The 13423-nt window shown below is 40.5% G+C and overlaps 1 long non-coding RNA gene across 2 annotated transcripts; it reads left to right on the top strand.

Moving 5' to 3' along the window:
* Positions 1-11515: 11515 nt before the first annotated feature.
* Positions 11516-12842, top strand: LOC125901007 (uncharacterized). Of its 2 annotated transcripts, XR_007450919.1 has the most exons (5): positions 11516-11575; positions 11695-11766; positions 11852-11887; positions 12347-12610; positions 12699-12842. It is a non-coding gene; the product is annotated as an uncharacterized LOC125901007 (long non-coding RNA). The 2 variants fall into 2 exon arrangements; XR_007450918.1 differs by lacking the exons at positions 12347-12610; positions 12699-12842 and having other exon boundaries at positions 11852-12061.
* The last annotated feature ends 581 nt before the right edge of the window (positions 12843-13423 follow it).

Consider the following 13423-nt stretch of genomic DNA (forward strand, 5'->3'; position numbering starts at 1 on the left):
AGTCATATATGAATGTTCAAAATAGAAGCTGTGCTTTGATTGCGCAGATTGCAAAATGACGTAACTGAGAGAAAATAGTGAGGGATGAAAAGCAGAGACAGGCCAGAGAAAATGACAGTGTCCAAAATTTGGGATCATTTCAAGCTGAAACAAAACTGCTTTACCTTATCCAGTGCATTACATATGTAAAACTCCTCAAAAAGAAAAAAAAACAACAAAAAACAAAACTGTTTAAAGGACACAACTCAACAGTCTGAGGCAGCATATCCTCATGTAATGGTTCGTATGATATCCACAAAAATGCAAGCACAATGGCTCATATGATAACCTACAAATTAGTGTGCACGAATGACTTAGTGTAAAGTTACAGAAGTTGGGTTTAGGCAGATAAAGTTAGTTTGGTTAGGTTTACGAAAGAAACGTGATGATGAAGTACCTTAAAAATACTTAAAAGTCAAAGTCTGATCCCAAACACCAGTCTCCTGGAGAAAGTCCAGTGTTTTGTGACTCATGCACCACCCCAACCTGCCTCCTTACGACACTGCTTCTTGCTTTATTCTTTACTCTAGTCAGCACATTGGTCACATGATCACAACCTTCTAAATTATGTAGGTTATGCATGAATTACTGGCCCATCATTACATGAGATGTGTACCAATTTTGGTGCATTACTTTTTGTAGGAAAACATACCAACAGTGCATGAGAACAGCTTGTCAGAAGAGCAGCTTTGATTATTTTGCTAATAGCACTGTAAACAGCAGATCAGCCTGCAGTGTGTTTGTTGACATGGTCTCACATTCATTTACTCATAGTGAAGTACCCTCATGTACTGCAGACACACTCCCAACACTATGTGTTTGCTCATGGCAGATGAACCAGTCAGTATTCTGTGTTCAGTGACAATCACATCAGTGTATCTGAGTGTATTCTTGTCACAGTAACTCAGACAATTTGCCTTCCATTCGTATTCTAATTTTATGTTATTTCTATAGTAAAATACCTTGACCTAAAATCACTCCAGTCAGCAGTCTTCTCAAGTACTTAATTTAAAGAGCAGTTCTAACCTTGGATGTTAATCTGCCGCCCTACATTATCAGTTCATTATGTTAGGTGCATTGAGGGTACTATTATAAGATCAAGTGTTATCGCTGACTAACTTTAATCCATCACCCAGAGCATTCAGCTACAGTAAATGGCCTTCATTACACACAATATAACTTCCTAAATAGTTTGTGACATTCTCTTGTGACCTTTACAAACTATTTCACAGTGTAAGGCGCTACAATATTAAATCTGTGGCTTTATGTTATTACAAAATAGACATTCACTTATATTACAGCACAGACGTTTTATAAAACATCATAAATAGGCATTTGGTTTGGGCCTCAACCACAAAGGGTATTTTTGAACTTTTTTTTTGGTTATTTATTTGATTATCATTTGTTTAAAGTGACAAAACAAGATAAGACTTTTCTTAAAAAACTAATCTCAAATACATGAAAATAAGTTGGTCTATCTGTAAATGCGGGTCTATCCAATTAAATCGCTTTATTTGTCAATCTTTATTCGCACACATATTTTGCATTTAATGGACTATTGACCTTTCTGTGCCTTTGCATGTGTCATTTGTACCAAATCAAATGACGCAGCAATTCAAGGTACCATCAGAGACAGTCACTGAAGCATTTTCAAAGTTCGTTCAGAACTGAAACAGGAAGAAGAAAAGTAAGTTTGCCGAAACAGTTAAAATTCTTCAATAAACAACCAGAGACTTTATTATTATTATTAATATTATTGCTATTATTAGTATTATTGTAAGCTCCCAGGAACAGCATTAGGCTTTGAAACCAATTTGACATAGTGAAACGAGTCATTTCACAGGGGTGGCAACTATCATTCGGTTTGATAACATTCAAAAAGTCTGCAAGAGCTGCATGATTGCATTGTTTGTATCTCCATTTTTAAGTTAGCAGATGGCTGAACCAGAATTTAGCTGCTTGGCTGGCAGAAGTCTTTAGTGGGCCCCACAATTTTAAGGATTCAGGTAATTTTATACAGTAAAAAAGCTTTTTGGCTTTAGGCGCTACAGAGCAACTTTGATAAGAATGAACGGGAGCCTGCTTACAGAGCTGTATTCACTTCTCTTATATATTAATGGTCACAGCCTGTTCTGCACCCACTGTTTCAGCTCTGCATCCAGCAGCAGAAATTGCACTACCACCATCACAGAGGCAGGCACAGGCAACAAATCTGCTAGTGACACTTTGATCATTCGTTAAAACAAAGGCCCCAAAAATACAAACATAACTCCTAGAAGAAAACTGTGAGATAACAATAAAAAAGGGGAGAAAATAATGATGATGATGATGATGATGATGATGATGATGATGATGATGTGTATATCAATTACTCCGCATGTGTTACGTTTGAATTTGTGAAAAGAAAATGTTTCTTTCTCATGCCTCCATGGCAAACAGAGAAACCAAAAATTAGAAAAATAATTAAAATGGGGATTCAAGTAGGTCTGTCACATAACAAATTTTGCTGGGCGATTAATTGCATCAGAAATTATTGCAATAAGCGATAATATTGCATAATATTGTGCTTTTAAGACCATTTTTATTTATATTGTAATTTTGCTGTTTTTAGACCATTTTTAAAACTTATATAATGATAATAAAGGCACAATGATGCAAGTACACACTTTTAAAGAGAAATACACATTTATTTAACAAGAATATTTATGAATGCAAAAAAGAAAATTTAAATATCTGAAATAACACATACAAATATTTAAATAAATAAATTAATAAATAAATAAGTGCAAAAAATAGACTTTTACGGCCGGGCTCCACCGGGCACGTCAGTGACATGACACGTCTGCAGCGCGAGTCCCGTAGCAGCTCGCCCCCCTGTTAATCAATTACAGCGACTCCACTGGCAATGGGAGCAGCGCGACAACCCCCGTCATTGGGTCAACCGACAACCCCCGTCACAGGTCATTGTCCAGCTGCACTGTGAAGCATCGTCCAATGAGTTTTGAAGCATTTAGTTGAATCTGAGAGATAATGGTGCCCCAGCTTTCATCCTGCTGCTCTTGTCAGCAGTCACATCATCAATAAATACAAGAGAACCAGTTCCACTGGCAGCCATACATGGCCATGACATAACAGTACCTCCACCATGCTTCACTGATGAGGTGGTGTGCTTTGGATCATGAGCAGTTCCTTCCCTTCTTCCTTCTCTTGTCTTCCCATCATTCTGGTAGTTGATCTTTGTCAAAAACCATCTAAAAAGCTTGTACAGTCGTGGAACAGCATACTATGGATAGATAAAACAAACTCTAATCTGGCCTTCCATTTTTAAGGCTAACCAATGGTTTGCATCTTGTGATAAACCCTCTGTATTTATTCTAGTGAAGTCTTGTCTTGCTTACAAGAGCAGCAGGATGAAAGCTGAAGTGTTTGGGGCACCATTATCTGCTCAGATTCAACTAAATGCTTCAAAACTCATTGGACGATGCTTCACAGTGCAGATGGACATTGACCTGAAGCATACTGCAAAAGCAACCAAAGACATTTTTAAGGCAAAGAAGTGGAATGTTCTGCAATGGCCAAGTCATATCATCTGACCTGAATCCAACTGAGCATGCGTTTCTCTTGCTGAAGCCAAAACTGAGGGCAAAACACCCAAAACACAAGCAGAAAGTGCAGATGGCTGCAGTAAAGGGCTGGCAGAGCATCACCAGGGAAGAAACCCAGCATCTGGTGATGACTGTGTGTCCAACACTTCAGGCAGTCATTGACTGTAAAGGATTTGCAACCAAGTATTAAAACTGACTGTTTAATTGATGATTATGTTAGTTTGTCCAAATACTTATGAGCCCTTAAGGTCGGGGGACTGTGTGAAGAAATGGTTGTCATTCCTACACGGTTCATACTACATTTTTGAAAAAAGCCTTAAATGAAAGCTGAGAGTCTGCACTTTAAGCAGATATTCATTGTTTCATTTAAAACCCATTGTGGTGGTGTACAGAGCCAAAATGATGACAACTGTATCATTGTCCAAATAATTATGGACCTGACTGTATATGTAATAACTTAGGTGGGAAATGCTTTAACATTTCATGCAGCCTACATGCAGCCTCTCGGCTCAGCAAACGCTAAACAACCCCGCTGGCTTCTCTACATGTCGCTTCCGTATGCCCTCAGTGGAGCCCAAATGAATATGCTGTGACGCTTACGTTTGCAGCCGGTGGAGCCAGGTGTGCCGGATTAACTGGTGTGTGAATTAACTGGTGAGACAGATGTGCTGTGGGCGTGGCCTTTGAGAAACCCACAGTGGAAATAAACATTGAACTCCTAACCTGTCGATCGCATTCATTTATGTTCACAGCCAGTCATTCTCTTACTCATTCTGCTATGTGACAGTGCCCTTTCAAACACCACGATAGGAATGGTTTGCTGGACATCCCAAAGTTACATCCACGGAGAATTCGAAGCCAAGCGAGCACGATCCGCAGTTGTCTTGTGGCATGTGCAAATGCATCCAAAATACCAGCAAAGTGAGGCATCACACATCGTAGCCACATGATAAACTGCCAGCAATACCAACGTTATGTTATGTCCCTAATCATGTCTGTCCACCTACCTGTCACAAGTTAATCTGAGCGCTTCACACATTACCACTCTGTACATGCGCACTCCACACTCCAGTATGGCATTTAACACTCCAGACTGTCTGTGTGTCACTCACAGGCTGTATAAAAGCATCATCAGTCCTCAGAAACACTTGACTTCAGATAAATAATGATATGGCGCACACGTAGTTCCATCAACAGGAAAACTCTGCAAACGCTGTTGGTACTGTGAACAGCAGGCATTAACACAGTCACTTACGTTGTCAATCCCAATTCATGAACACTGCAATACTAAGATACAGATCACTGCAAATGTCAGTGAATCCTGTAGAAAATGCTCAGTTGTCAGTCCTGTAGTTTGTATCATCTGATGTCAAGTTGATGTGCAGTCTAGAAATGAAAGTCTGAGTTATTTACATCCAACACGAGCGTAGCACAGTGATTGCCATGAGCTGTGGAATTGTGATCCAGTCAGATTAACTGGTGGTACAACATGTGTAGGCTACATACCAACAATCATGCTGTATAATAACGGCCACAGACAATTCACTCAGTCATCACAACGATAGTCTACACTATTCAGTGCAGACATGATAACCCAATATGCAACAAGAATGAAATTAAAAAATAAATAAATCACAAAAGTCAATGGGATAATCACACACAGGTGTAGGTAACTATACTCAGGTGTAGATAACTCCAATCATCAGGTGGTAGTCTTTATAAGGGTAACAACAGGTCACAACTTTGTGGGTTTGTTTGTGAGGAGTTTGAACAGTGAGCAGAAAGAGAGAAAAATACAGAGTGCAAGAAAGAGAGAGTAGTGATTGTAAGCACTGATTGTGAGTGGTGATTGTGACAGTGAAGTGTGCTTATTTGTGATCTAAAGAGAGTGGTATTGTAGGTTTGTGTGTGTTGTGTGCTAGTGTGTTGTGTCTGTGAGGGTAGGAGTAGTGAGGGTAAGAAGGAGTAGCGAGGGTAGGTAGGAGTAGCGAGGGTAAGAAGGAGTAGCGAGGGTAGGTAGGAGTAGCGAGGGTAAGAAGGAGTAGCGAGGGTAGGTAGGAGTAGCGAGGGTAAGAAGGAGTAGCGAGGGTAGGTAGGAGTAGCGAGGGTAAGAAGGAGTAGCGAGGGTAGGTAAGAGTAGTGAGGAGTAGATAGGGAGGAGTAGGAAAGATAGGGACAGAAACATGGATCCAAAAATAATGAAAGAGGTGCTGGAGTTGAAACTCCACAATCGGTATCCTGAGGGGTCAACCAGCTGAGACAGATTTGTCATCAATAGGAGAGCTGACACCTTCAGGATAAAGGGTAAGGATGCATGTCACATGGACTTACGAACACAATAATTATCTGCTGTGATAAAACTCCAAGTAATCTAATATGATGACATTTAAACACCAGATGGAGACCTCTACTACATCTGTCGGCGAAAGCAGAACAAGGCTGAGCACCTCGCCAAAGTGGTCTCCACTGCTGAGGAAGCTAACAACCTCTTCGTGGAGTTTCACGCCAGCGACTTGGGTGGGCACTGTGGAGTGGAAAAAACCCACAGTGCCATCATTCCCCGCTATTATTGGCAAAAAAAGCCTGCAGTCATTCAGTTTATCGAACGTGGGAGCGTATCGTTTCTATAGCAACAACTCGTTTCAGGGGTAACTGTCTGCCTTTCCTAAACCTTGCCTCTTCGAACGTTAACTTCCATTATTCGGACTGGCGGTCCTTCACCTTTTTTTTTTTTTACAAGTCCCACCATTACGAACATTCCTGCCTTTATTATTGGCCCTTCCTCTTTTTTCTAAAGGATCCGCCATTCCGAACTTTGGATATTGTGGAATATGGCACAGCTACAGTGCTGCAGTGCAGACATTTCAGTCGCACACTGCATGCGTCAGCAGCGGGCAGCAGTATAGAACTGGGCTTTTACTGATGCACTTTCTGAAGGCTATTTAGCTACTTGATTAGACTTCTATTTTCGTTAGGATATTATTTTTTACGTTATTGTATAATTGTTTTCAGTTAATCAGTGAGATCACATCTTCAAAAAATGTCTGAAAGAAATACTAGGCTATCTAATCTGAAAATAACCGAAAAGGTGTAATACTGAAGATTTCGTTTGTTTACAAGTTACTTTGAATTTGGAAACCCGTTTTATTGACCTTTTTGTGATAAATTACGGAGCCCGGCAGCAGAGGAAAAAATATACATCGTGCGCACGTTTTAATTAATTTGAATCCTCATTCATTCATTCAGTCATTCACTCTGCACTTGCTGCTTTGCATGGGATTGCAAAAGGCAATTAACGACGATATTGAGAGTTTTAGAGGATATTCTGTGTGTAAAACTGTGTGTAATATCTTATATTATTTGTGTTCTTGTGAAGAAACCTCGCTGGCTCTGCTGCGCCTTCCCAGTTCAATTACGCACGGCACAGGTGCTCGGATACGCGTAAAAACCCCATGAATGAAGCAGAAGTCCTGTCCTTGTGTCCTGTACACTGATGTCTAGCGTTTAACGTTTGTTGAGCCGTCATCACGTTTAATTGGCACAGCTCTGACAGCCGAAATACACCGGGTACCAGCGCTACATGTCAGTCAGCGGAGTGGTGCAGTTTTTTCTTTTGAAAACTTTTTTATTTCAACTGAGAGGGCAAAAATAATAAATTGATGGTAGCCTACTGCATGCTTTTGCACACTCCAGAACCGTGGAGCTATTCCTCAAACAAATTGCTGAGGTGATCCTCTTTTTCCTTTCTTTTCTCTCTTCTCTCTGTCCAAAACTGTCATTGCGCCCCACGTGACCAGCTGACTTTGCTACGAGCTGATTGGCAATTGAAACAGGCGACTTGCCTTATGATCTAAAACCAGCCACTGGCGACTGCATGAAAGGCATCTGTCAATAAGTCTCTTCAACGTCTTGAATAGAATCTTGTACAGTAGCCTCACTGTATAGATCTGGTCAATACACAGTAGGCCCTATGTTAAGACTTTACTTGTAGACTGAATAATAAGAGATTATAATCACAATTTGACAAGTAGCCGAAGTTTTCACATACAGTACAAAGGCCCCTCTGTTTTGACGGCGGACAGTCTAGTCAAAATAAAAAAATAAAAAAATAAAGCGGTCCGGCGCAGTTGTTGTTGCAATTTTGGGCAAGAGAATAAAAATAATTATTAAAGGGGATGCTGAGCAGTAAGATCCGTTGTGTAATTAAAAGGGATAATGCACATTCAGCCGCACACTACGCTAACAGGCAGTGTCCCCTCTGGTTTACACGTAGGCTATTGAATGGCTGCCGGAATGTGCGTGCTGTGAGCTGCCCTCCCCCTCCAATGCCAGTGATTTAGCATAACTATGCTCTAACCTTTTGTTTGTGTTTGCGTACTGGGTAATTTGGAATGCGGGGAAAGAGAGAAGACATTTCTACACTGAGGGACGAATTCACAAAGAATGAACTGCGGCCGCTGATAGCACCTTGAATTGCACTTCACTTGTACCCGCAGTTTGCTCCCTCTTAACGTCCTATTCACAAAGGATATTGCGCTAATGATATACCAGCGCAAACATGCCCACAAAGTTTGGCAGCTGAGTGCAGTTTGCCCCTGATTTGCCCCTGATTGCAATTAGCCACATGGCAAAGTATAAATGCTGGCTTTGTGCCAAGAACACCGTGGCAGAACAATGACAGACTTTGTTTGGCAAAGTACTGAATACTGTATACCCTCATGTAGTGATGTCTGCTGGTGAGTCAGTCTAACAGTGTCGGATGGGTTGAGGCTGTGGATTTGACCAAGTTTGACCACTTTATCACTATTCCCTCTCACTTGTAGCTGTTTTTTCGTTATCTTTTAAATTTAATATGAATTATGGAACTGTTTTTGTTCACGTTTGTTTCCCCCGTTTCGTAAAATAAATTATTGAAAGTTGCTTTTGAAGTGCGTGACAGAAGTGCGTTCTGAGAACGACCGCAGACTGTCACCTGTTCAACGCATCAGTATCTTCGGATGCCATTAAAGTAATAATGATTATAATAATAATGTCAAAATATTATTTACAGGCTGATTTAACAGACGATCACTGGAAAGTCTGGGCGAGAGGCTTCCACAGAGAAGCGCCCAGTTTGCCCCAGCTTTCTAAAGACGTTATTTACTTCACTCAAACTGCGTGTGGCTATTAGCGCTGGTGTTAGTGAATTAGACGTTGTTTATCAATGAGGCTCATTTGCATAGAAAGGGGCAATTTTTGCACCAAATATATGCATCTTACCTCATTTAAATATGTGCAAATAACACCGGAGCACCGAGACGCAATCTGCTTGGCAAATATATTCCTCTGTTATAATTTCCCACCATAATAATAATAATAATAATAATAATAATAATAATAATAATAATAATAATAATAATAACAACAACAACAACATGATAGTTCGGCTTTACTAGACATTTGATTTAATCAGTAGATGTATCTTTTACGACTATTTTACAACAAGCCGCAAAAAAACCTACCGTCCCAAAAACGCCGTTTTTAGAATTCTATCGAAAATGTCTGAAATTTGCCAAAATCCTTGCTTTTTTTCTTAACATATTTCATCTAGCTGCAGTGTCATTACCAGTTCGGCTTTACTAGATATTAGATATATTCAGTAGATGTATCTTTTTACGACCCTGTTTTACAAGCCGCATACACCTACCGTCCCAAAAACGCCCTTTCTAGCATATTAGCTAAAATATCGAAAATTAGCCGACATCTTTACTTTTTCTTACCATAGTTCATCTAGGTGGAGTGTAATAACTAGTTCGGCTTTACTAGATATTAGATATATTGGGTAGATATATCTTTTTACAACCCTATTTAGAACCCTACTGATATGTATCAAACTGCATGGCGTCCCGGGGAATTGTAGTTTTTGAAAAGTATACGTGTTTTTCCCAGATTTGGAAGTTGTAAATACTGAATTGAGAGTACACTGTGGACTTTAAGGGGATGGTAAACACATTTGTGTAATCAGATTTTAAATATCTAATTTCTAAATGGGTGAAAATTAATTTTATCCATATTTTACCCATATCTGACAGCACCCTCAGTTGTTGACTACACTCACATGATAGCTGAGGTCAAGAGCTCTCTATAACAGTTGGTCCCATGTCTGTACCCCCTTTAGTTGCTGAGTTATAAGCCCTCAAACATGCACTGAGGTCAAGGTTCAAAGGTCAATGGCTGAAAGCAGGAGCCATGTAGAATCTTCATACTGACATATGTTACTCTCCAGGTTGAGACCTTTCCAATGATGTATTTGGTTTAGCTCTATGACAAAGTTTAGATTTTTTCATTTTTTGGACACAAGCCATGCCAGGTGTAGTTTCAGAGAGCACTTTGAAGGCCCAGTGTATAAAATGAGTTTTGTTTGTTTCTTTGCTTGTTTTTATCTTTTTTACTGTAGATAGTTACTAACATGAGTCATCCTCAGACAATACAATACTACTAAAAAGTAAAACCAATAATAACAATAATGAAATAAGCAAAAATAATATTAAAATCATATTGAAATTTTAAAATCTATTTACAGAGTGGAATGGTAGCCTAATAGATAACTTAGATACTATTTATTATTGTTTAGACACTATTTATTATTGCTTAGATACTATTTAGCCTATTATTGTATTTACTTTTAGCATGCTCTACTTTTATCTACTGTAGGCTTTATGTTTTAATTAATTAAATAATGAATTTATTTTATGTTAGGCCTACATCTTAATATTTTATGTCATTTATCATAGTTTAGTTCTTTACTCCAGTGTTTCCTCAGTGGGAGCCGTGTGCGCCAGGGGGTGGGGGGCGTGGGTGGCTTGGGGTCCGCTTTCCCATGGTGGAGTGGAGGGTGGCCGGGTTGCTGGGGACGGACGGCTCCATGTGATGGTGTTTCCTCTCTGGTTCTTCCGTGCTCAGCCTTATTTTTATCTTCTTATTTATTTATTTATTTATTTATTTATCAGTGGCGTTTGGATTCAGTTACGGCAGTAACTGCTGGCAAAATACATTTATTTTATTTTATGGCCTTGACATTAACCTGTCATTAACCGTGGTCATTTCACGTTTTTCTGTGAGATCAGGTTGTTTCACTTTGTGAGTGAGTGAGTGTGTGTGTGTCATCATGGCAAAGTGTGGTCCATGGCTGCCTTTTACACACAGAACACACATAACCATTATGCCATGTCTTAGTGGGACTGTCCAGTGATTTCAGGCTTATAAATTCCTGTATAGTAACTAATGCCAAAAACTAAGTAGTGAACCAACTGCATGTAGGTGCAGGGTGACAACGCGTCTCCCTGCTCCAACTGCAGGTTGCTTGTACGGATCGATGTTATTTATTTCTTGGATCTGCTCAAAATACCTCAGTTTGAATCATGATAACACAGCAAAAAAAGGTCACACAAAGCACAGTAAATGAGATGGAGTTTAATTACACTGGGGTAGCCTAATTAACGGGAAACACGTGGGACAAGTAGGTTTTGAAAGATAAAAAGAGAACGTCCTCTTGGCTTTTCACATGGTAAAATTATTTTTAAAAATATGGGTTGCATACAGTAGTTGTAATTCAACATAGTCATAAAATGCTACTAGGCTAAATAGTGGTTCCGTGCAGCCATGGACTAGCTGATAAGCTGTCTTTCCCAAATCTGCAGATATTACAGTATTTTGGTGATAATCACTGCTGCTCCCCATGAACAAATGAAGCATTGCAACTGGTTTTCACACAGGTCTCTAGGGGCGTTACAAGTCAGGGCTGCATTTCCTACGTCATCGCGGGGGATTACATTAACTCCACGGAGCATGTGGCAGGCTTGCACGGAGCCGTCACGGATCTGCCACGGACCTGCCGGGGACCTGCAGAGGTTCAGCCATGGAAACAGGGGAACTTTTGAGTGGCTCCTACTGTACGCCTTATATTGTGATACTGTATGTGTATGTGCAAAGGCCAACCATGTCAGTCTAAATCATTAACAGTTATTTAAAAAAAACATTTGTCTCAATGTTACAATCTTTGTCTGTTTAGATTGCTCAGTGTCCCCAGTGCCAGGCCAGGAGGGCTACCATCAAGGAAAAGCGGGAGTACAATCCAATAGAGGTAAATTACATATGACATGCAGTCAAATCTTTCAATCACATCAGTAGTGATACTGCAATACTCATGAGTGTTTCTTCCTCCCCAGGTAACCGAGCCTCTCGAGCTGGTTGGAATGGACTTGGTGGGTAAACTCAATGTAACAGATGGTGGCAACCAGTACATATGTGTCATGGTTGATTATTTCACCAAATGGGCAGAGGCATACCCACTAAAAAGCAAAACAGCAGACGAGGTGACAAATCGTATTCTTGATTTGTTTTACAAATTTGGTGCACCCAACAGGCTGCTAACAGACCAAGGCTCAGAATTTCGCAACAAGGTATAGTGATTATGCAATATGGATCACCAACATGTAACTTTTGCTGTGCTGGCTCAGCTCATGTTCATTTGAATGGTCATTTCAAGGTCAACTATGGTCTGTGTGAGAGGCTGGGCATCAAGAGGAGCCTATGCTCTCCTTACCATCCGCAGACCAATGGCCTTGTGGAAAAGCTGAATGGCACAATACAGAGGCGTAGTTTTGTTATCAGTACTTGAACTTGAGCCCTTAATAGCCTAACACACTTATGTCCTGTTCCAGTCTGAACAGGTAATCATTAATGGCACTATCTGGAAAAGAGTTGCATTATCATAAACGACAACCCAAATTATCTTATTACCTGAATTCTGCATTTTAAGGTCCCTGAACAAACTGGTGGCTGAGCACCCCAACCGCTGGGACCAGTATCTCCAGCCAACCATTGCCTTGAGGACCAAGAAGCAGCTACCTACACAATACAACCCGTATTACCTGATGTTTGGGAGGGAGGCCAGGTATCCCTCAGAGGTCTCAAATGAGTATGAAGTAAGACTGCCAATTGTTCTCATCTGTTTGGAGTTTGAATTTGAGTCATCTGTGTCCCCCTACAATGTCACTGATTTCTTCCTGGCAGGTGACTGAAGAGAAGGTCTGCAACCTCATAAAGACAGAGAAGATCTGCAAGGGACTTAGAGATCAGGCTACAATCTACAAAGAGATAAAAGCCAATATTGAGGCCAAACAACAAAAGGTCCGCAAGAGGAAGGAGGACAGAGGTCAGGCAGACAATTTTAAAGTGGGGGACCTTGTTCTGAAAAAAAATGCACGGCAGGCCATGAGAAAAGGGGACAAACTGGAGGCCAGTTTGGTGAGACCTTTCAAAATATCAAAGCTGGAGGAGAAGACTGCTCACCTGGTGTCAGAGAGGGGGAAACAATCAAGAGTCAACATTGACCACTTGACTCATTACTTCCAGCCAGAGGACAGGATCCCTGCCAAAATCAAAAAATTGTCTGATCCTACTCCTCTGGCTGGTCCCCGCATTGACCCACCCACCACATCAGTCACACCCCCAGCAAGGCAAACCATGAGCTGCGAAGCCCAAGGACCTCCACTCAGTGCAGATATTTGTAGGTACACTGATAGAATACACCCCAAATTATCCAATTCATGAATAACTGCCATAACAATGTAACAATGTTTTTTATTTTTATTTTACAGTAATCAGAGACGTATGGGCAGGAAGGCGAAGAACCATACTCTGGTCAAGACTGGGGCCATATAAATTATATATGGAAGACCTCCTGTACCTGGCCCCAGGAAAGGAATTGGAGAGTCAGGTAGCCTACCTCAAAGAAC

Source organism: Epinephelus fuscoguttatus, linkage group LG14 (genome assembly GCF_011397635.1).
Source record: "Epinephelus fuscoguttatus linkage group LG14, E.fuscoguttatus.final_Chr_v1".
NCBI classification, from domain to species: domain Eukaryota; kingdom Metazoa; phylum Chordata; class Actinopteri; order Perciformes; family Serranidae; genus Epinephelus; species Epinephelus fuscoguttatus.